The sequence below is a fragment of the Paroedura picta genome, chromosome 10, assembly GCF_049243985.1.
Source record: "Paroedura picta isolate Pp20150507F chromosome 10, Ppicta_v3.0, whole genome shotgun sequence".
Taxonomy (NCBI): Eukaryota; Metazoa; Chordata; class Lepidosauria; order Squamata; family Gekkonidae; genus Paroedura; species Paroedura picta.
The window spans coordinates 43,242,796-43,264,267 of record NC_135378.1 but is presented as its reverse complement, the minus strand read 5'-3'; the positions used below and the strand labels follow the sequence as shown (position 1 = coordinate 43,264,267).

Here is a 21,472-nt window from a genome sequence, read left to right as displayed (position 1 = left end):
CAGTTTGCATACTGGAACCCTAAACAAAGGATCTTTCTCATCCCCCCTTTAAGCCACAGATGTGATGATAAACAGACATTAATAACACAACAAATTCAAACAATTGAACATTGGGAGTCAAGCCGGGAAACTGTTCAGGTGATCAGTGGCAGAGAGGCCAGGCCCTTCCATGTGGTGCCTTAAATAGGCGTCCATGCCCGCCCCTGATGCACCACTGTGCGTGCTCACACAGGCGTGCACCCCACAGTTGGACATTGACGCTGCCATGTCTTTTGAGGCCCACCCTCCATGGCGTCAACTGGCAGCCTCTGTTAGTCACAGCCATGCCTTAATGCACATTCCAGTCAAACTGGATAGTTTTAGAAAACTGGTGGATTTCTATCCTAACGTTTGTGCTCTACAAATATCAACTGGAACTGTTTTGAATAAAACTGTAATTCAGCATTGATGATCAATGAAAATACTCAAAGATGCAGGAAAGCAATATGATATTAGACAGTTAGCATCTGTAATTCCCCATGCTGGGAAGCATTTATCAGGAAACCTTGAAGCCATATGAATGTCAAAATGAAAATTTTCTTTTCCTCCAGTGAATATAATGATTAAAACAGAAACTATTAGTGTTGAATTCTCAAACAATATTTTGAACCACTATACAGTGCTTTAAATAATATTTCCCTGTGGTGAATCAATATTCTGAGTAATGTTAAAATGAAGAATCACCATCCTCATGAACATCAAGGTTACAAATGTCCATCCCAAGGAGCATTTATATCACTGTTTATAGTGAAAAGTGAATTGAGGAACATGACTGATTGTTGGTTTCTGAAAGAATAAAGTTTTCACAAATATTTCTTTACTATGATTTCATACATATCGGGAAGTCTGATTCAGTAACCAGTTTTGTGTGGGATTAAGTGCCATTAAGTCATTTCTAATTTATGGCAACTATGTGACTTAATAACCTCTAAAATATTCTGCCATTAACAACCTTGTTCAGGCTTTGCTGAGGTCCTGCAAAGTGAGGTCATGGCTTCCTTTACTGTGTCACTACATCTCAGGTTTGGTCTCCCTCTTTTTCTGCTGCCTTCAGCTTTTCCTAGCATTGTGTATTTTCAAATTGTCTTCTCATAGGCCCATTATGCACGGCCGCCGAAACGGCGATTTCGGGTCACATGGAAAACGCGGAGGGGGCATACTGGTTATGTACGGGGTGGGGCGCGACGGCGGCAAAACCCAGAGTAACCGATTATGCACGCGGCGATCCGGGCGCCGCTTCTGGTTGCGCCCCAGTCACCCGGAAGCTGTGCTTTCTTCCGCGTTTCACTGACGCGGCTTTTTCGGCGGCATGCACCGAAGCTGCGGCCGCTTGCAGCCGGCTCCGTGCGTTATCGGTGATTTTAGTCGCTGCCATTCCACCCCGAATGTGCGCTAAAACCCCCGTGCATAATGTATCATAATGTGACCAAAGTACGATAGCCACAGTTTAGACTTTTTAGCTTTTAGATAGAGTTCAGGCTTAATTTTAGTCTACAACTTGCTTATTTGTCTTTTTAGTAGTCCATCTATAAAACTGTCCTCCTACGCCACATTTCAAATGACTCAACTTTCTCCATGGCAGCTTTCATCACTGTCTAGCTCCCACGCCCATACATAATAAAGGGGAATACGATAGTATAAATTATTTTGATCTTGGTCATCAGTGACATTTCCTTACACCTAAGTATTTTTCTAGCTTCTTCATGGTTGCTTTCCCCAGTTTCAGTCTCCTTCTGATTTCTCAGCTGGAGTCTCCCTTTTGGTCAATAATCTTGAATGAATTGGGTCTCCTCTCCTCTCCCCTCCTACTCCTACCACTTTACCTTTAACATCAACAAACCAGAATTTTTCTATTATCGGTGCTGAGAAGTGGCAAATACCTATAATTTCAAATTTTACATTATCTTGCTAGTTTAGCTATATTATTTACTTTTTTACTGTGGAAAGCTAAAGATTGTAGAAATTTTAAATTTGCTGTTCACTGCCCTGAGATGACTAGCCTGAGAGGGAGCAGTAAATCGAGAGAGAGAGAGAGAAAGAGAGAAAGAGAGAGAGAGAGAGATGCCCAAAACTAGCAAATCTTTAAACATTTTGATTTCTTTATCATCAAGTTTAAAGTTGACTTTATTTTTGTCTTCTTGCTGTTCAGCTGTAATCCTGTGTTGGCATTTCCTGTTTTAACATTCTACAATAATTGCTTCTTCACTATTTTCTGTGTATCTTAAATTGTTAATGTTTTTTCCACTAATTTTCACACCGCCTTATTCTAAAACTTAACTAGATTTCCTTATTATATGTTCTGCACACATACTTAACATAAAGATAAAACACATCCTACTCTGACATCGTTGCCAACGGGAAACCGTTCTTTTTCTCCATATTCTGTTTTAACAATAACTTCTTGTTCAGAACATAGGTTGTGCATCAAAAAAATTAGATGTGGTTGCATGCTCATTTCTTTTAAAATCACCCATAGCTTTTCATGAGCCACAAAGTCAAAAGCTTATATCTGGTGCTATAGTAACAGAATGGTAACATTTCTTTGCCACCATCACTGCTACTTCATATGTCTTCCAAGGGCTCTATAGTGTAATCTATCAGATTTATTTCAGGTTTTACTGCCAGCATCTCCTGGCCTTCATCAGGTCATCCAGTTCTGTGATAAAGCAGGGGTTGTTTACATTCCAGGGCAGGAGTGGCCATAGGGGGGCAAACTTTTTGATAGCCTCCAAGATCTTCACATCCCACACTAATTCTTTTGACTTACTTAAGCATGTGTTTGGGATCTGGCAATTTCCCAAAGCATTCTGGAATCCAGTAGGATTCATTAAACTCTATGGACAGTCCAGTTGAACTGGGCCCCATATCATGCTGGAAGTTGGAGCTATGTTTATCTTGCGTTTTAAGTAAGTAGTGGTTAGACTATGTATGCCAAATGACTAATTCTGAAACCAAGCCTTGTCTCAATTGCTCCATACAAAAAACTGTCATGTGTTGGGCTCATCACAAGTGAGTATATATGGAGGTCCAAAAGATTATAATATCCTGGACTGGTCGTCAGCATAGATATTGAAATTCCACAGAATGATCAGTTTAGTAGTCTCTAGTACCACATCTCGCAATACTTCTGCACTGAAGTTCTATGAAAGCTCCATGGCAGCTGCAATTGTGATAAAGAAGCAGTAGGAGAAAAAATAGATAATTGAACAAACAGAAGAATACAGAAAACATATTCTAGCCCAATTATGCATGGTGGTGGGGCAATATGACATGCCACTTCCTATGCACTGATGGAAGAAGATTTTCCCTGCCGGTCATGACCCACCCCGACTTTTCGTATGCGCACATGAAGCTGGGGCAGAAAGGTTCCACTCTGCCTTGCTGCAGCAGGGATGGTGGTGGTGGGGAGTCACTTCAAGAAGGTGGGATAATGTCACAATGCTATTCCACCAAGTTTTATTTAAGATATATAAGCTTTCATGTGTAAGCACATGTTTTCAGATACCAAACATACCCTTCACTGCAAAGTTAAATCAGCTGAATGTCTTCTATATTTGAGTTTTAGAATGAGCATAAAGGAGCTTTAAACAAGAAACATTGAGGACAGATTCCTTAATCTTGGTGGTGGGAAGTACCTTCAAGTCATAGCTGACTTATGATGATCTCATAGGGCTTTCAAGGCAAGAGACATTCAGAGGTGTTTTGCCATTGCCTGCCTCTCCATAGAGAGTCTGGTATTCCTTGATGGTCACCCATTCAATCTGCTAAATTTTGGCTAGCCTGGGCCATCCAGGTCAGGGCACCTGAATCTTCCAACAACTATTAATTTCATAGTTTCTTTTAGTTTAAAAAGGATCAGAAGCTTTAAAATGGACTAGAATGATGAGTGGTGACAGCAATCACATTCGAAATTGAAAAAGAACAAACACAGTAGATTGAACCCGTCAGTGTACCTATAGCAACAAAATGTGTTGGTCAAGAGGAACTAGGTGCCATATTTTGTGTTTTTTTTCTGGCTAAAGTATATTTCATTGTTCACTAGCAGCATCATGGCAATATCTACAGAGATTAAGGACAATCGTCGTGCTCCAGAAAGTGCAGAGATGCCATTACCTCTTCACCATATTTTTAAAATGTGCTATATATATGTGCTATAATATTTAGACCTCTAATCAAATCTACTACTTCTCATGGATACATAGCCATTTTATAAATTGCCTTCATCTCACAGAAGCACAGGAGTAGATGGGCCAAGAATCCATCTGTTCAATCTCCTGGCCAAAAAGCAGGACCATCCATCTACCTCCACTACCCAGGCCACTGTCTGCCAAAAGCAGAATGAAGATGGTTGTAGCATTAATAGAGCCAGATGACTCACACATTTGCTTATTCCCATCACTTTCAGGGTCACAAATAGGCTAATCAAAAGAGAATAAGACATAATGTCATTATCACCATGGAAAATTAGTTGTAAAGACCTCCAATTCAAAAATTATGGTTATTCCCAGCATTCTGCTTGCTTTGTTTTTAGTTTTTAAAAGACATGCTATATCAATAGATCCATTGTAAGACCTGAGAAAAGCACCTTGTGGCACAACAAGAGGTAAGACAGACAATTAGCCACTACTCTAGGAGGATCAAGGCTAAAGAAAAGCATTTTTGTAAGCTATTTTTGTTTTGTTTCATTTTGTTGGGCAGATAGCATCACCCTCTTATCTCAGTCCCCTATAAGGCTGAGCCCATCAGCCAACAGCCTGAATGGGGTGACTGATGCACCTTATAAAGGACAGCACACCAGTCAACTGATCTATGGCAGCATCCTTTGAGACAATCTGCTGTTGGGAAACTCCACCCTAGAAGTGGGAACGTAACAGGCCGAGATTGCTCAGGAGGCAACATTGGTCCTTCACAGGCTGATGCACATCTCCATAAGGCTTCTGAATAGAGGGGCATACCATAGGCCTGGTTAGGGTCTTCAAAAGGCTTGACAAAGGAGAGACTCCCAGCCTTCTCCCAGCTAGGGGAGAGGAGGTGGATTAGAGTGGGATACAAACCTTGCACTTCTCTGCCCGTAGGCTTGCCAGCAAAATCAAACAATATGAATGATGGCTATGGCTGGCATTTGCATACCTTTCCACTGCTGCATGATTGACTATACTGCCATGTTGCTCATCTTCAAAAGCCAAGCATATTCATGTTTACTAGCATTATTTGGATGACCAGCTCATGATGAACCGGGGTCATATATAAGCAAAGGAAGCCATTGAGTGTGAGCATACATTAATTGTGGCTACCAGGGCAGCCATCAAGTTGAATGCTACCACAAAGGATACAGAATTAAACTAAATACTGTTCATTTTGGATTGCCTACAGATTATCAGGTAATCAATGACCTACTCCATGGTGAATAAATAAGGCAAAGATGGCAGTTTTGACATTTGAACATTTTTAACATGAATCATCCATAGTCTCTTGACTGACCTCCCTATCACTCTCTGCTGTAATTGGTCCAGTCTTATCTATATGTCCTATCAGTTCTCTGTCCTATCCTTTGTTCTGATTTCTTTTCCCCAGTCCACATCCTGCACTGGACCACTATTTCTAATTCCTAGATTCTATACATCTGGCCTTTTGGGTTCCCTTCATTCTGGAACCTCTTCCTAGTCCTCATTCCATCTTTGTATGAATTTATAATCCCACTAAAACTGAGAATTTGCACCTTTTCCTCTTTGAATTTGGCCTGCAAACTGTTCAGTTCTTTGAGGAACTAAATATTTTATTGTAGCATCTCAGCCGTCCACTCAATGTCCACTCAATGCAGAGTTTATTCAAAGGGCCCTAAAATTATCTATTTTTCTGTTACCTACAATTTTTGTACGGGGCTTTATTTATTACCTACATTATTTATTACCTACATTAGTTTTCTTATCTTCTGGATAGTGGAAATTAAGCATTAGATAAAAAAAAAGGGGGGGGGACTGAACAAGTTGTCCAAAGGAATCATTATATTACATATGGTCCAGTGAGTCAATCCACTTGGCCTTAAATATGCAGGAACTTTTAATATTCTGTGACAGGGAAATGCCCATCTTTTAACTATAGTCCAGAATGTTTTCATGGCACATTGATGCATCAAACTAATCTACATTTGTAAGGAGGTAGTCACATAATTTGGTTACCTAATTGCTCTCCTTTAATAGATGATATTTTTACCTCAGAAATGCTGAAATCTATTTGACTGAACTGTGTACAATAACCCAGATGGTTTGACTATGAATTCATGTACATAAACCAAATTTCCTTGGTGGCAGATGTTAACGACCGAGATGGTCTTCTTTGGGAATCTTTGAACAGTTGCTCTTAGAGCTGTTATATGTTGCAGATGGGTCCAGTCTGCACAGGAACTATTTTGCTGAGATGCCAAGACAAGCTTTCATCTGGATGCCAAATATACAGGAATAAGGTGGAATGCAATCTGTTTTAAGGGATCTTAATTCTTCATGATTGTTCCTTCCTCCCTGATGGAATCTGTTCTTTTGTATCCTCCTGCCTTTGTGAACGAATTTTGAAGCTCTGATACAGTGGACTTCCCTAAGTTGCTCATTTTTCTTATTTATTTTTACCAAATGTAAGCATGTAAAAAGGAGAAAAGAATTGCATGCAAAAATAAACCACAATATCCACATATGAAAAACACAGAGAGAATCCCTCTGTTATGTGGTCTGGCAAAACACCCTGGTGTATCCGTGTAATTCTCCATCTCTTTCCCCCTGTTCCATTTGCAAAACCAAAATAACAAAAGAAGAATGAATATTTAGAAACTAAAATGTGTTTTTATATGTTCAAGTATAACATGAGGGTCCTTTACAAATGTTTATTGCATTCCAATCTCATGGGTAAATTGGCTAGCTTGGCTTCAGGGCTTCAACCCAAGGAGAATAATATGTGTGTCCCCAGGATGACATATCTTTCAGTCTATATGCTTCTGAGGAACAGAGGGGTTTTCCACCTACTCTTTTATGACTTAATGGACAATGTTTTGCAGTCCCCTGGATAACTATGAGTAGATACTTTTTGAACATTTTAAATTTTATTTATTTACAAAATGAATTAGCTACCTTTCTACCTTGTGAAACTCAAGGCAATTTATAATATCAACAAGTCAACAGTTACAAAATGTATAAAAGATGACAGTATAAAATTAGTGCCATTTTGAATAAAATCATTTTTAGCTACCCCCTAAACTATGAAACTGAGGGGGCTAGGTGCACTTTTGTTTGGAGGTTGTTTCATAAATGTGAGGTTTTTCCATAAAGGTGAGGCTGCCACTGAAAATGCCCTCTTTTGTGTACCCTTACCATGTAAATATTAAATAGCATGGGGGATAAGATGGTACCTTGTGGAACCGTGCAGATTTTGGGCAGAGCAGGAATCCCCCAATACTACCTTTAGTTTCCAACCCCCCCTCCCCCGATAGGATTTGAAACACCATAGCATGGTTCCCTCCTGTCCCAATGCTGACAGCTGGTTCAGTAGGATACTATAGTTGATAGTATCAAAGACCACTCAGAGACCCAGGAAACCAGCAGGATGATACTCCTTTGGTCTAGTTCTCAATAGAGTTTATCAAGCAAGGTAAGAAAAGCAGTTTCTGTACAAAACCCTAGCCAGATTGAAAAGAGTTCAGAAAATCCTGTCACCAGGTTTAAATGGGTCTAGAAAATGAGTCTACAAAGGCATTTAAAGGGACTGAGACCCCTTATGTCCCCAAAAGAACATTATGGTTGGCAGACCAAACTTTTCTCAGGGCCCTTCATCCCAAAGAGGTGAAACTGGCCTCAACCCAGCCAGGGTTTTTTCAGCCCTGACCCTAGCCTGGTGGAATGTTCTGCCAATCAAGATCAGGGCCCTGTGGGGCTTCAGTCAGTTCCAGAGATATTCCAGTTCCTATGGCTGATGCTGATAACCTAATAACATCAAATCACCTGGCCTCCCTGGGAAAACATCTCATAGAATATGAAGGGATGATTCATCCACCAAAAGAAGGAATTCCTCCTCAATGGTTTGAGGCATAGACTGTAAAATGTTTTTAATTAACTTAATTTACAACATTTAAATGCTTTTGTATTTTCCTTTTGATGTTACCCACCCTGAGCCTCATAGGAAGAGTGGGCTACAAGAATAAAGATGATAATGATAATCATGATGGTGATTTAAATAAACTTTAACTCTGGCTGTCCAAATATTGCCAAAAAAGTTTGGTTCAGCCATTTCTAATAGCTGGCTATCTATATTTGGTTGAAAAAAATATCTGGAAAATACCAGTAAGGTACTTTTTGGGGAGGGTGGGGGAGGGTTTTTGACTCAGATAAACGAAATGCACACCCCTACACATGAAACAGCTAAGCTGGATAATTATACTTAGACACAGTGGTAGTGGTGAAGCGATATTGCCTTTTCACTGTTATCACCACTTCAGAAGAGGCTGAAATATAGGCTCAGTGCCAGGGTCACTCATTCACATTCCGAATTTTTGTTCAATCATTCGCATTCCAAATTTCCTGTACGCTATGTTCTATCCATCCTTTCATTTTATCACCATCAGTTCCCCAGTGAACTGGAGAGATTGCTTGCCTCCGTCTGAGTGTGGAATGCAATTGTGTCAACAGTCTGGGCCATCTCCCTATTCCAGAGAGTGGTAAAATTCTCAACAGAAACTGAGGAGGAAAAATGCCCAGTATTGACAAGAACCCCTCTTATACTTGGTGCAAACCATCTTAATGGGTTCATCAACCATAAAGAGATAAAATAAGTATGTCTGAGCTTTATTAGGTGAATAATATGTATATGCAAAGGGAGTGAGGCTTAACTCGCCCACCTCCAGACCATCTTCCCCAGCTGTATGATGGATGAAATCCAGTGTATGGCCTACTAAATTTGAGTGATTAAAAATTAGAATGGTACTTAAATAGAGCAGCAATTGAATACGATTAAATTATAATTAATTAAATGGTAATTGTACTATAAACCGAACTGGGGATTCTGTTTATATAGTAACAGAATAATAAGATTGGGAGAAGATTCAAAACCACCACCTTATTTTCAGAATCTAACATGCCTACACATGTGAAGGAAATGAGGTATGCAAACCTGCCATTTGTAATCATTATACCTATTATACATACGACAGGGTGTTGTTTGAAGTTAAGAAGTGTCTGTGGTTATACGGGTTACCTGGCCTTTAACAAAGTGGATAGATGTTATAAGACCCACAAAGCTACCTGCACTGGAACTGATGGGTCAAGATGCAGGGGTCAGCAGGTCAAGAGCTTGGGAGGTGAAACCTAGCAGGTCAGAAAGTGAAAAGGTCAGGAGGTCTTGCTTGGTAGTCTTGTAAGTCAAGAGGTAAAGTGGAAGTGTTTGGGGTGAAGCCAAAGGGTCAAGAACACTAAGGAAGATCAGTCCAAAGAATCTATTTCACAGCCTATAGGCAGGTCAAGCCCTCACTTTCCCTCAGTAGCTAAAAGACAATAGGAAGAGCTGCTATAATTTGAATTAGAAATTTTGAATCAACCTTTCCCCCTTTCAACAGATTGGATCTCAACTTGCAATGTATAGTTTGATAAAAGTGGCATTGCATTTTTTCCAGGCTAATACACAGAATGCCCTCCCAGTATATTGAAAAATGGCTTTCTCCTGGCTTCATTGATCATCTACAATTTACTGTCCCTGAAAGTATTAGTCATCATTTGGCAAAAAGGTAGTCATTACAGATGCAATCCCTTGAAGCCACATTTGCATTCAGGTGCTGGCACATTATTAAAATGAGGGGAGGGCCGGAAAATGTGAAAAAGGGAACTGTCCCCTTCAAAATAGTATATATGGTCAGCCTATTCATTGTGCTACATGTGGTTAGATGCTGTGATGAAGAGACTTCCATAAATACAGACTTTACAGTCCTCACTGCAGATCAAGGTCAGCACAAAATCCTCAAGTGTTGCATTTTGTACTATTTTCTGTTCTCTGCTTCTGACCAGCTTTTTTGATATCTCATCATCCCTTTAAAGACCAGTTTGGGTTGAAAATGAAAGTTCTGCCTAAATATTATAAAGTGGTTAAAATCCTGAACAATTGCACAACCCTTTAGTGAAATTTCGGGACTGATAAATGGGACCAATTTGATTCAACACCATCTGGTTACCCAGTGCATGTTGCAATGTCATGAGAAACCTCAAGGTGGCATCAGCTGACTTTTGCTGAGATTGTTAAAAAAAATAGCTACATATGATATAAATTAAACAGCATTATAGTCAGAAAATATTGGCATCTCTGGCAGCACTCTGGCTTGTAGCCCCAGAATGTACCCGTGTAACTTCATTCCCAATATATGTAAAGTTTTATGAATATCTGGGTGCTGTGTCAACATGACTTGAAGATTCACATTATGATATCACTGCATTCAACATTACCCCATTCGTAGAGGCAATAACTAATGAACTGCAGTGTGAATGGGATAAAATTTTTAAAAGGGTCCAATAGCACCTTAAGGGCTAACAAAATTTATTTCAGCACACTTCAGGGCTCACTTCTTCAGATGCATAGATGTGTCCAAGCAAGAGTTCAAGCAACAAGAAGAGAAGGAGGAAATCTCCAGATATAGCCCAGTATATGACATGATGCCATCACAGCTTCTTCAACTAAACTTCCCTGGAGAGTGGCAGGAAGGAGTTATGGATTAACAGCAGTCACACGTTTCCTAAAATATGTAGTTCAGTCTGAAACACTTCAGGCCTTTTCTCCATCTAAATTAATTCTTGTCAGCTGTTAGATTTAAATGGCTTGCAACAATTTTACCAATAATTTTGCATTACCCCTCTTTCTTTCTCAGGGCAGGTTACATAAAACAGATAACTCAGTAGTTGTAACAATAATAATACTGTGGTAACAACAGACAACATAATGGAACAGCAGAACAATAGAACAGTAGAAATTCAAATAAACTATCACATACTGATGGCCCTATGGGTTGGATGAATTAGCAGTGGTTCCCATAGGAGGAAGGCTCTGGGGGCCAATGGGAAGAGACTGGTTCAGGTCAAGTAAATGCCTGGTGGAGGAGCTCTCTTTTGCAGGCCCTGTGGAACTGTTTAAGTAGGGGGAAGTAAAACAGATGAATGAAATGACTGGCAGCCATTTCAGTGGTCCATTTCACTTCTCACTGCTTTGAAGAGGGGCATGAAATGAACATTTTAAATGGCTCACAGACATTTAAACCTAACAGGTTTAACCTAACATTTAAACCACCCAGCTGCTAGGTTTAAATAGCTCTGCCAGCCTCTAAACTGAACAATACCAAAGTCTGGGAAATGTTTGAGGGACAAAAATCAGGACAAATTCATGATGAATTTTGATTAATTTATTGATTTGTGGCCATCCCTAGTTGTAATGCTTGGTTCCTTATTGGAGGTAAGCAGTGCAAGTCAACAATGCCTATATTCCAAATCAGGGAGCTACAAAATCCAGAGACATCACTGCATGTATCAAACATCATCCTATTTATCACTGAATCATTGAATTAGTAAAATTCAATGTTTTTACACCAAGCTTCCTTTCAGCTTGTTTTTAAGGGAATGAAAGGAATACATGATCATAGGTTTCCTCATATATGAAATACATGTAAATACAAAAACAAAAGGGGTGGAGTTGTCATTTATTTGCTACATTGTACTTTCCCCTCCCCCAAGATAGCTCTACAGATGAAATCAGATTTATAGCGGACAGCTACAATGTTTTAAAAGGGTTCCCACGTATTACAATTTGCAATTTTCTCATGAGCAATTACAATGAGCACCCCCAACTAATCTGTTGAAATCCAATTTCTTCAGCATGACCGGCTGCAAGTCAAGATGCTACTCATTCCAATACCAAAGTAAGTTATAATGATCCATTCTCAGTTATGTGTCTGCAATTACTATCTTTCCCCCCTTGAAGGTATTTCTGAATTGTGCTGCTGTCATGCATATGATGAAGAGCCTGACTCTTTTGGTGCACTGGGGAAGATTTAATTTTAGCTAAGTTAAATATTTAAATATATAGTAGAATATTTTTTATTCTACTCCCTATTGCTTTCAGTAACTTTCACATGAAAACTGAAGAAATGGTGCATGGCTTAAAACAAACAAACTAACTAACAAACAAAAAAAAGAAATAAATAAAGCAGACCTGTAAGTAACCAATGCATCTTTTGGGAGACGGGCAGAAGTGGAACTAATGCTAAATCAGACATGTTTGCAATCATTTATCCGCTTCATCAAGTACCCAAATTATTTTTAGTACTTCAGCACCATGGGTACATCATCACTTGAAAACCTCACCTACTGTGATGAGATGTTAGAAAGAAGGTCACTAGGGAAAATACCAACGTACAATATAAATAGTTAAAGAACATTAGAAACAAGATATCTTTATGTTTCTTTCTTAAAAACATAGATGTCAAACACTGCATATTTTATCACCAAAAGACACACTTACATAGTCGCTAAGGAGAGGTGAGAATGCCTTTCACCATTCCTGTTTTCTTCTTGAAGAAAATAAAACCTGAGGGAAGAACACTATATTGCTTGGAAGTGGATAAAGCCGACAGATGTCTTATAATAAATGTAAATACTAGATATTCATACTTTAAACAAAAGCAAAACCAGCACTTATTATTCCTCAAGTAAGTAAAAGACCTAAAAATGGCTGGCCTCAAAGTCTGAAGAAATATAACACATCTTTCTGTTGAATTCAGCTTAGTTTAGCTTAGTTCATTTATCTGTAAGTCTTCTTTTATCTACTTATCTACATTTTAGCAGGTACACGTTACCAACTGGTGCATTGTATTCAATACCCTGATTGAAGTAGATATTTGTACTTAATATATCATCCATGTGATCCACCTGGATTTTAGAGGGTGGCATATGGTATGTAATATGGATCTCTAAAATGTAAGCAGAAACTATGACAGTTGTTCTTCTGTCAGTCTTGTAAACCTCCTCCCACCCAAGCTCACTAACAAAGCTAAAGTTTATTTGGGGTTTTCAGAGATGGAATTCAATATGTTTGTCCCTAACTCTGTTCTGAATTGGGTCAAAATGAATTGATCCTTAATCAAACTCAACAGAAAATGATCTCAGAATTGTCATGCCTAGCTTGGTGCTCTTGGTGTTCCTTCTATTGGTGTTCCTTGGGGCTCCTTCTATTTGGTGCTCCTTCTGCTTTAGTGAATAGTTATCTCTTGGCGTTCCTTCTATTTTAGTGAATAGTTCAAATGGTTCTAGAATTTTAAAGGTATCTGAGTCAGGTTTCTAGGTCAATGAATGGCAATGCACAAAAAAGGGGTATAGTTATAGGTGTGGATGTGAGGAAGCACCAGCAGAGTTCTCTCGAGCTTAGCAGTACAGTGCTAAGAGAGAATGATTCCCTTAATACAATACTTTTTGTCCAAGCACTAGTGAATGGGACAAAACAGAGTTGGAGCAACTGCAGACTCTTTCAATATGCTGCTTTTAAATCCAGATGTAATGAATTTAACACATGAATTAGCTGAATGATAAAGAATACATAAAATGAATGAATACATCAATTTATGTTATAAGTAACTTTTATGGATGGGGAATCCCTCTTCTCAGTCTCAAATAAGCAGCAGTTCCATCAATTTTTGCTGATTCTAAAGGAGCCTGTATAACTTATCAGTGAGGGAGAAGAGCAAACTGAAGCAGACTCAAGCAGGCTGACACTTGCCCAGTTGCCCAATTGCCTAGGGGCATCTGAAATGACATAATTTTCTCAAGCACAGTCCTGGTTTCAAATTATAGGCATCTTCATCTTTTAAAACTTCAAATACAAACCCACACTAAACGGTAACTCGGCTTTGTCAATTTCTTATATCGTTCAAACCCTGAAAATTGGTTTCCTTGCTGTTTTCCCAACATGATTTCACTTGCTTGTATGATGACATCTGAATTATTGAAGGATTGCATCTTGACTGCAAGACACACAGAATGTCTGAAGGAGTCTAAATCTACTCCAGATAGTATAAATAATGCATATCCAATTCTTCTCTCCACTGCAGGTTATTTACAGCATACTGTGAGAGGGGAAAATTTCTCTCTCTCTCTCTCTTCTCTCTCTCATGACTTCTCAGTTTTTCAGCAGACTTTGCCATCATTTCATTTATTGGCCATTTAATACATCAACAAAAATAGAAATGGAAAATAGGATATGTCCTTTATTAGACACCTGGCCTATCAGCTTGCTAATTTACATACATGCATAAATTACAGCAGGCAAATTTAATTAGAAAACATATTGATGATTCACCGGTGGCCATATGATTTGACTTTCATTACAAGGGAATGCAGGACATTTATTCCCAGTGTGAAGGGGGAAGCTTTGGAATGCTAATGTAGGTGTTCACCATTTGCTCCCCATTCTATGATTGCAATGGAACCCTTGTGGTCTTTGAAAATAATTAGGTAAGAATTTAATGAGTTTCATCTTGAATATTAACTGGAACACTGATTATGTTAGGGATGTAATGATGAATGTATGTATTTGTTATTACAGGTAGAGAAATATACAATTCGATAGATGAATTGTAAGTCTGTATAAATTATTCAGGTAGGCAAGCATTTTAATTTCAACATAAATATTATATAAAATGATGAAAAGTGGTTTCTATATATTAAAATATTATTTATTGTTCACAGAGTCACTGAAGAAAATGATTTGTATTGTTGAAAATGAGTTATAATAATCTGGGACTCATTTTGTTTGTTTGTTTGATACCTATACCAAATGCATCTCAACTCCAAGAGGTATTCCTCAGTGGTCATACTGTTATGAGAAATGCACCCAAAGGACTTGCTGAGTGGCAAAGAACCCCCCCCCCCCTTAAAATATGTAATCCCAGAGGCCACCACTCTCTGCTGATACTACTGCTCGGTCAAAACAGCTTTATCAGTGCTGTGGTGAACCCAAGGCCACCCAGCTGGTTGCATGTGGGGGAACGCAGAATCAAACTCAGCTCACCAGATTAGAAGTCCACACTCCTAATCACTACACCAAGTTAGGACCCTAGCAGCTGCATTCTGCAGCAGGAATTTCTGGGTCAAGGATAAGGGCAGGTCAGCATAGAGTGAGGTTCAGAAATCCAGCTTGGAGGTGACCATTACATGGATTACTGTGGCCAGACAGTCTAGGGGTAAGTAGGGTGCTTGCTAGTAGCCACTACAGCCAAGATGGGGAAACACGCTTCCTGACCCATCCCTTTCTTGCTTAGCCACAGGACCTCTGTCTTGGAGGGGTTGAGTTTTTGGCAACTCTGCTTCCAAACAACTGGCAAATCTGAGGGAAGTCTGGGTGGCCATCCATGAGGAGATAGAGGTGGCTGTCATCCGCATATTGGTGACAATCCAACCCATAACTCCAGACCAGCTGATACATCTTTAATAAATATTGTAGAACTTTTAGCCATTGTCAGCTTGGCTTCTTTGTTTCTCCCCTTAATACCTGATGGTGTTGGTTTAATATCTTTATCTCTTGGTTATTTTGGGGATTTAAATAGCTTGCTCCATAGCAGTGTCCATATGGTACATTTTCAAGTATACAGGCAGAAAGCAATTTCAAATGAGTTATTTAAATGAGGGAAAGTGCCTGATTTATTGATCTTCCTCCTTCCTCCATAACTATTAACTTTTTAAAAAAATGTGCAAAACTCTAATAATTGTCTTTATATATTGGATAACTTGATCTGTTCAGTTGTAATGATGTAGTGTAGAAGTTCTTCCAAATAAACAAGTGGCCTCAAGAAGATGGGAGGGGAGATGGAGAGTAATGGCTAGAGGAGTCAAGGAACCCCATTCATGATTGCAAGATAGAAGGGATTTGTCACTCCCTCACTAAATGGTTACACTGGAAATCATACTTCATCAAATTGCATCTCAGTAGAATCATGTCAGGGATGCCAGTTTCCCCTGGTAGAAGAAAGGAATGTTACTGTTCCATATCCTGGAATTTAGTCTAGTTTTTGATGCTGTTCTCGTCGTAAGTATTTAGTAGCAATCATTCTCAAGTTTCTGACTATTAATTTCATTGGTTTTTAAAAATAATACTTAATCTCCAATAGGTTTTGGCAAATTATAAATTAATGTTAAAATCTAATTAAGATCCTGATGGTAAGTACACATCATTGGACTATTATGTGAAAACTTAACTTTTAATAAGATCTTAGTTGTTGAAATGAAAAAGGCTTTTGCAAGTGCAATTCAAGTTAATTCAATAAAGCATTATTAGAAAGGTAGGAAAGAGCTGCCATTTCCATTTTCCTTACTGATCCTTTGTGTAATTAACACTTAAATGACAGGCAGCTATTGAACAGGTTTTGTTTTTGTAACATTGCATGGATAGTAGGCAAAAGTTAAGCTCTGAAGTCCACCATCGTGAGTGGAACCATGGAGAATGCCTCTCCACAGCAGAGTAACTTCCTTTCACTATATGTTTTTCTTAGTGTGACTGAGAAGAGGAAAGACACCATGGCACATCAATGCTTTCAATACATATGCAGGAGGCCCACCCAAAAAACTGTAAAACATGGTAGAAGATTCTACTGCTGAACTACACTGTGAAAATTCCCCCCCCCCCCCGATATCCAGCTGATTCTGCTCTACATATAGTTGCCATTGCTGCAGGTCCTATCCTCTGGGGCCAATAGGAACCACTTACTGCTCTCCCCTATATGACAACCTTTCAAATACTTAAAGAGAGCAATCATGTCCTCTCTCATCCTCCTTGTCTCCAGGCTCAACATTCCCATGTTTCTCAACCTTTCCTCATAGGGCTTGGTCTCCAGGTCCTGGATTATTTTCATCACTCTCCTCTGCACCCTCTCAATTTTGTCCATATCCTTTTTGAAGTGAGGCCTCCAAAACTGCACACAGTAGTCCAGGTGTCATATGACCAATGTGGTATACAGAGGGACTATGACATTTTGTGATTTTGATTTGATGCCTCTGTTGATACAGCCCAAGACTGCATTTGCCTTCTTTATTGCTGCATCACCCTGTCTGCTCATATTTAGCTTATTTAGTTTATAGTCCACAGGTATCCCAAGAAGCTCTCTGAGATCTCAGGTGAAGAGGTCTTTCACATCACCTACCAGATAATGCTTTTTAAACTAGAGATATTGAGGATTAAACATGGGACTTTCTGAATGCTAATCTGATGCTATAATACTGAACTGTATTCCCTACCCTAAGATAACTATACAACAGAGAAATGTGATGTCCAAGAGTATAGAAATGAAAATTAATTTTTAAAATTATTATTAGAGGACATTATGTCTACTTGATAAGTACAAAACTACATTTATGGCTTCAGAATTGTGCTTTAAAGCCAAGGATCTGGCAAAATTTTAATTGAAGAAAAAGAAACAATTATTGTTCCTTTTGCTTGCTAAAAACTTACTTATTGTCACAGTAACATGCTTTTCTATTGTTCTTTAAGACTTCTTTGAATTTGAAAGTGGCATGTGTTTTTGTGTCTTCTTCAGGTAATTTGGCATACAGAATTGCTGCAATTTGGAGTTAAAAATGAGGTACAGCCAAGCAGAGAATCCATGTTGTCCATTAAACACAAACCAGTGAGGGCTCAGATTTATAAATACGGTCACAAACCAACAACCAAGTACATTTGAAGAAGAAGAAGAAGAAGAAGAAGAAGAAGAAGAAGAGTTGGTTCTTATATGCCACTTTTCTCTTCCCGAAGGAGGCTCAAAGCGGCTTACAATCACCTTCCCTTTCCTCTACCCACAACAGACACCCTGTGAGGTAGGTGAGGCTGAGAAAGCCCTGATATTACTGCTCGGTCAGAACAGCTCTATCAGGAGTCTCAAAGGGGCTTCCAATCGTCTTCCGTTCCTCTCCCCACCACAGACACCCTGTGAGGTGGGTGGGGCTGAGAGAGGCCTGATATCACTGCTTGGTCAGAACAGTTCTATCATCGCCGTGGTGAGCCCAAGGTCACCCAGCTGGCTGCATGTGGGGGAGTGCAGAATTGAACCCGGCATGCCAGATTAGAAGTCCGCACTCCTAACCACTACACCAAATTGGCTCTCCAGTGTGGACAAAACAGAAAAAGATTTGATTATTTAACCTGTGAGGACATAACAGAAAAAGATTAAATCAAAATATTTATCATTGGGCATTCTGGTTTTGAAATGTACCTCAGGATTTTCAGGTCAAATTATTAAACTACTCATTTAGTGCACATCTCTCTCTATGTTTGAACAAAGACTGGTTTCATTGCCCAAAGTTCGGTGCTATGCTAAATGAGCACCGGCAAGGCTGTTAGACCTACCTTCAATGGTGGTTAATTGCATCTTGTTAACATCTTGTTAGTTGACTATTGATATAGAATCTTATCCTCTTTATGTGTTTTTAGGATGTGTCCTTTATCTTATTATTTAACTTGCAAATATTAATTTCTCATTCTCCTATATTGTACCCAGATACATGAATATTTGCTACCTGCTTCATGTTTTCCAGTGCACATTCATGTTACAATGCTTTTGTCTAGTTCGAAGGAGTGATAAGAGTCAGAATGTTTTTACTGTAAGTCCAACTATCTGGAAAGAAGGCTGAAATGTTAATACAGTAAGCTCAGGAAATTAGAGTGAAAATCTATAAGAAATATAAGAAAACAATGTTGACATTGATAGATGAGAGCCAAGTCAAGTGCATTATTTGTGACTTCTTTGATTACATGGAAATAAGATTTCATTGACTTCCAAAATTCATTCATAATAATGGATACTTTTCTGACTTTATTATTTTTTACTACACCGTGTATATTTTGATGGTGTCATTCATTTTGAGCAGTTTCCTGAGTACCTATGAAATTAAAAAGCTGGCAAAAATACATGGTATGTTTTTTGAGAGTTGGATCTAGGGCAGTGGTTCTCAGCCTTCCTGACCCTTTAATACAGCTCCTCATGTTGTGGTGATCCCCAACCATAAAATTATGCAAATGTTCTTTCACAAAAATTAAACCATTGTAAACATTCTTCTAAAAATTGGCAGGACCTCGATTTGCCTTACGCTGAAATTCTCCCTTTTTGCAGCTGTACATGCAGCTCCTCCTTGGGGAAGTTTTGCCCAGGGAAAATACATGATAAGAGCTAGAGGCACAAGCCCTTCCTCTCCCCAGCCCCAGTTCCAAGCTGAATCAAGCTCCCACTGATTTTTTTAATTGTATTCGTTACAACTGCTGTGAAGCCATAGGGAAACAGACGTGCACCCAGCTCTCCCAAAAGGTATTGTATAGTGGGGCCCTAATTCTACAGGATTCAAGGAATGTTTACAATTTTATTTATTTAATTCAACATTTAGACCCCACCTGCTTACAAGTATAATGAAAACCTTTCAAGTTATAACCAAAGATAAAATAACAGTCCCCCAATTCCCTCTCCTCTCACCCCTTCAGAACCCTCCCAAAAACCCTGGCAAACAGGCAGGCCTTACACCACCTCCTGGAATTATCCAAGGAAGGGCCCCCCCTCTCATCTCTTCAGGAAGCCCATGACACATAACTGTTAGACAAGCCACCCTAACAAGCTGGCAGGTGGCTGCCTGGTGACTGTAGCTGGCACACAAGACATTCTGAAAGTGTTCCAAGGAAGAATTCTTTTCATCAATTTAATTTACAAGAATGTTATTTCTATGTGTTCCCCCCCCCCCGCATTGAGAGGCAAGAGTTCTTACCTCCTAGACCATATTAGGTATTAGCTTTATTTCCAGCCTTCATGGGAGTTATTTTGCATTTTGCATTTGAATAATGGAATGGCTCTGGATGAAGGAAGGAAAGTCCTTACAAATGATACTCTCCTCAGCGATGTTTTTAGGGGTCATATCTAAATATTTCATCCTTACAAATGGATTGCATATAAAAGCCTAATAGAAAACTGAGCTGCATTAGGGTGCATCTGTTCTGAGTGCTGGGGTTTATTTCAAAAACATTTAAACTGTGCTTGTCAAGTAAATTACATAGGCAAGTAATACAACTGACAAGTACGTTGGTAGGAGTACAGTCTGAACTGCTTGGAATGTTAAGCACTCTCATTTATAGTATCTGTGAAATAAGTTTTTAATGGAAAACATCAAACTTCTCCTTGTGAAAGGTTTACATGTCTTCAAGCTGCTTTCCTGACTTCTTTGTCCTTTCTGTCAAAAAGAGCTTGATGGAAACATGGATGCCTGGTTCTTCTTTTTGCCTGAATTTGTCTACATAGTTACAATAGGTTATTTCCATACTTCAGTATTTATACGGCTTTCTATTCCACAATACATGGCAAAGAAGAAAAATCTGACAGGCAAAAAAATATAATATAGGCCTCAGAATCAGGGAAGAAGGGAACTTCCAGCACTTTATTCCTCCTCCCCCTCCCATCTCCACCACTCACCGCTTCTGGAGTATAGCTGAAGAATCCTCATTGCCATGTGCAGATACTTTTAAGGACAGTCTAACAGGTCAGTCATGCCCTCTGGTGGTACCTCTCTTTCTGTATGGATTCCTCTTCCTATGAGAGGCAGATAGTGTCATGTAGCAACTCGCCCTGGGCTACATGCCTGCTTCTTCTGGAGGCCCACCAGTTTTCTTGCGGCTGTTAGCAACGTTCCCCTTCCTGCCCCTGTCTTTGGTTCCCAGGATGTTCTGCTTCTTTGTAGTGTTACTTGTATCTGCTTGTCTGTTTTGTCTGAGGGCCAAGAGGCAGGTAGAAAGTGGTTAGAAGGCAGGAAATCTTCAGGAAGAAAATCACCAGCTAAGACCTTTGAGAGCTGGATGAGTGAGATATTATAAGCAAGGAAGATTGACCACCGACGAGAAGAAATAGCACAAATATCTTAGGCAGAGAAGAGACTAGAAGATCTACATCTGCATCTGTATGAAGTGTGGGGAAGTGTGCCTCAGCAGGACCAGAGGGAAGACTACAAAGATCTACATCTGCATCTGTATGAAGTGTGGGGAAGAGTGCCTCAGCAGGACCAGAGGGAAGACTACAAAGCAGTCTAAGGCCAGCTGCACATGCCAGGGGAAGGATTTGTGCAGTTGTTATGTCTTGTGAACTGGGCAGCCATGAAGTGCTTGGCTGGCAGGCTCCTGTTCCATGTTAACCTTGTGTATTTGAATAGATCTTCAGTATTCCTTGTAAGGAGCAGGTGCAATTGATCCTAAGTCCTGCATTCTTTCAATATTCAGACTTTTTGGGGGAAACAATAGGGAAATATTCCTTGCAAGAAGTTGTAAGAACTTGGTGTAACTTTCAGATGTTCATATCTTCATGGAGATGAACATTAATTAAGATAAATAGAATATCTTCACTCATCATTTTAATTGG

The 21,472-nt window shown here is 39.3% G+C and overlaps 1 long non-coding RNA gene across 1 annotated transcript in view; it reads right to left on the bottom strand.

The window, feature by feature from the left end:
- Positions 1 to 20,698, bottom strand: part of LOC143819732 (uncharacterized) — a 120,564-nt gene extending 99,866 nt beyond the window's left edge. Inside the window, exon 1 of the long non-coding RNA XR_013225069.1 lies at positions 20,537 to 20,698. This is a non-coding gene — a long non-coding RNA (uncharacterized LOC143819732). The remainder of the gene's footprint in view (positions 1 to 20,536) is intronic.
- Between the last annotated feature and the right edge of the window lie 774 nt (positions 20,699 to 21,472).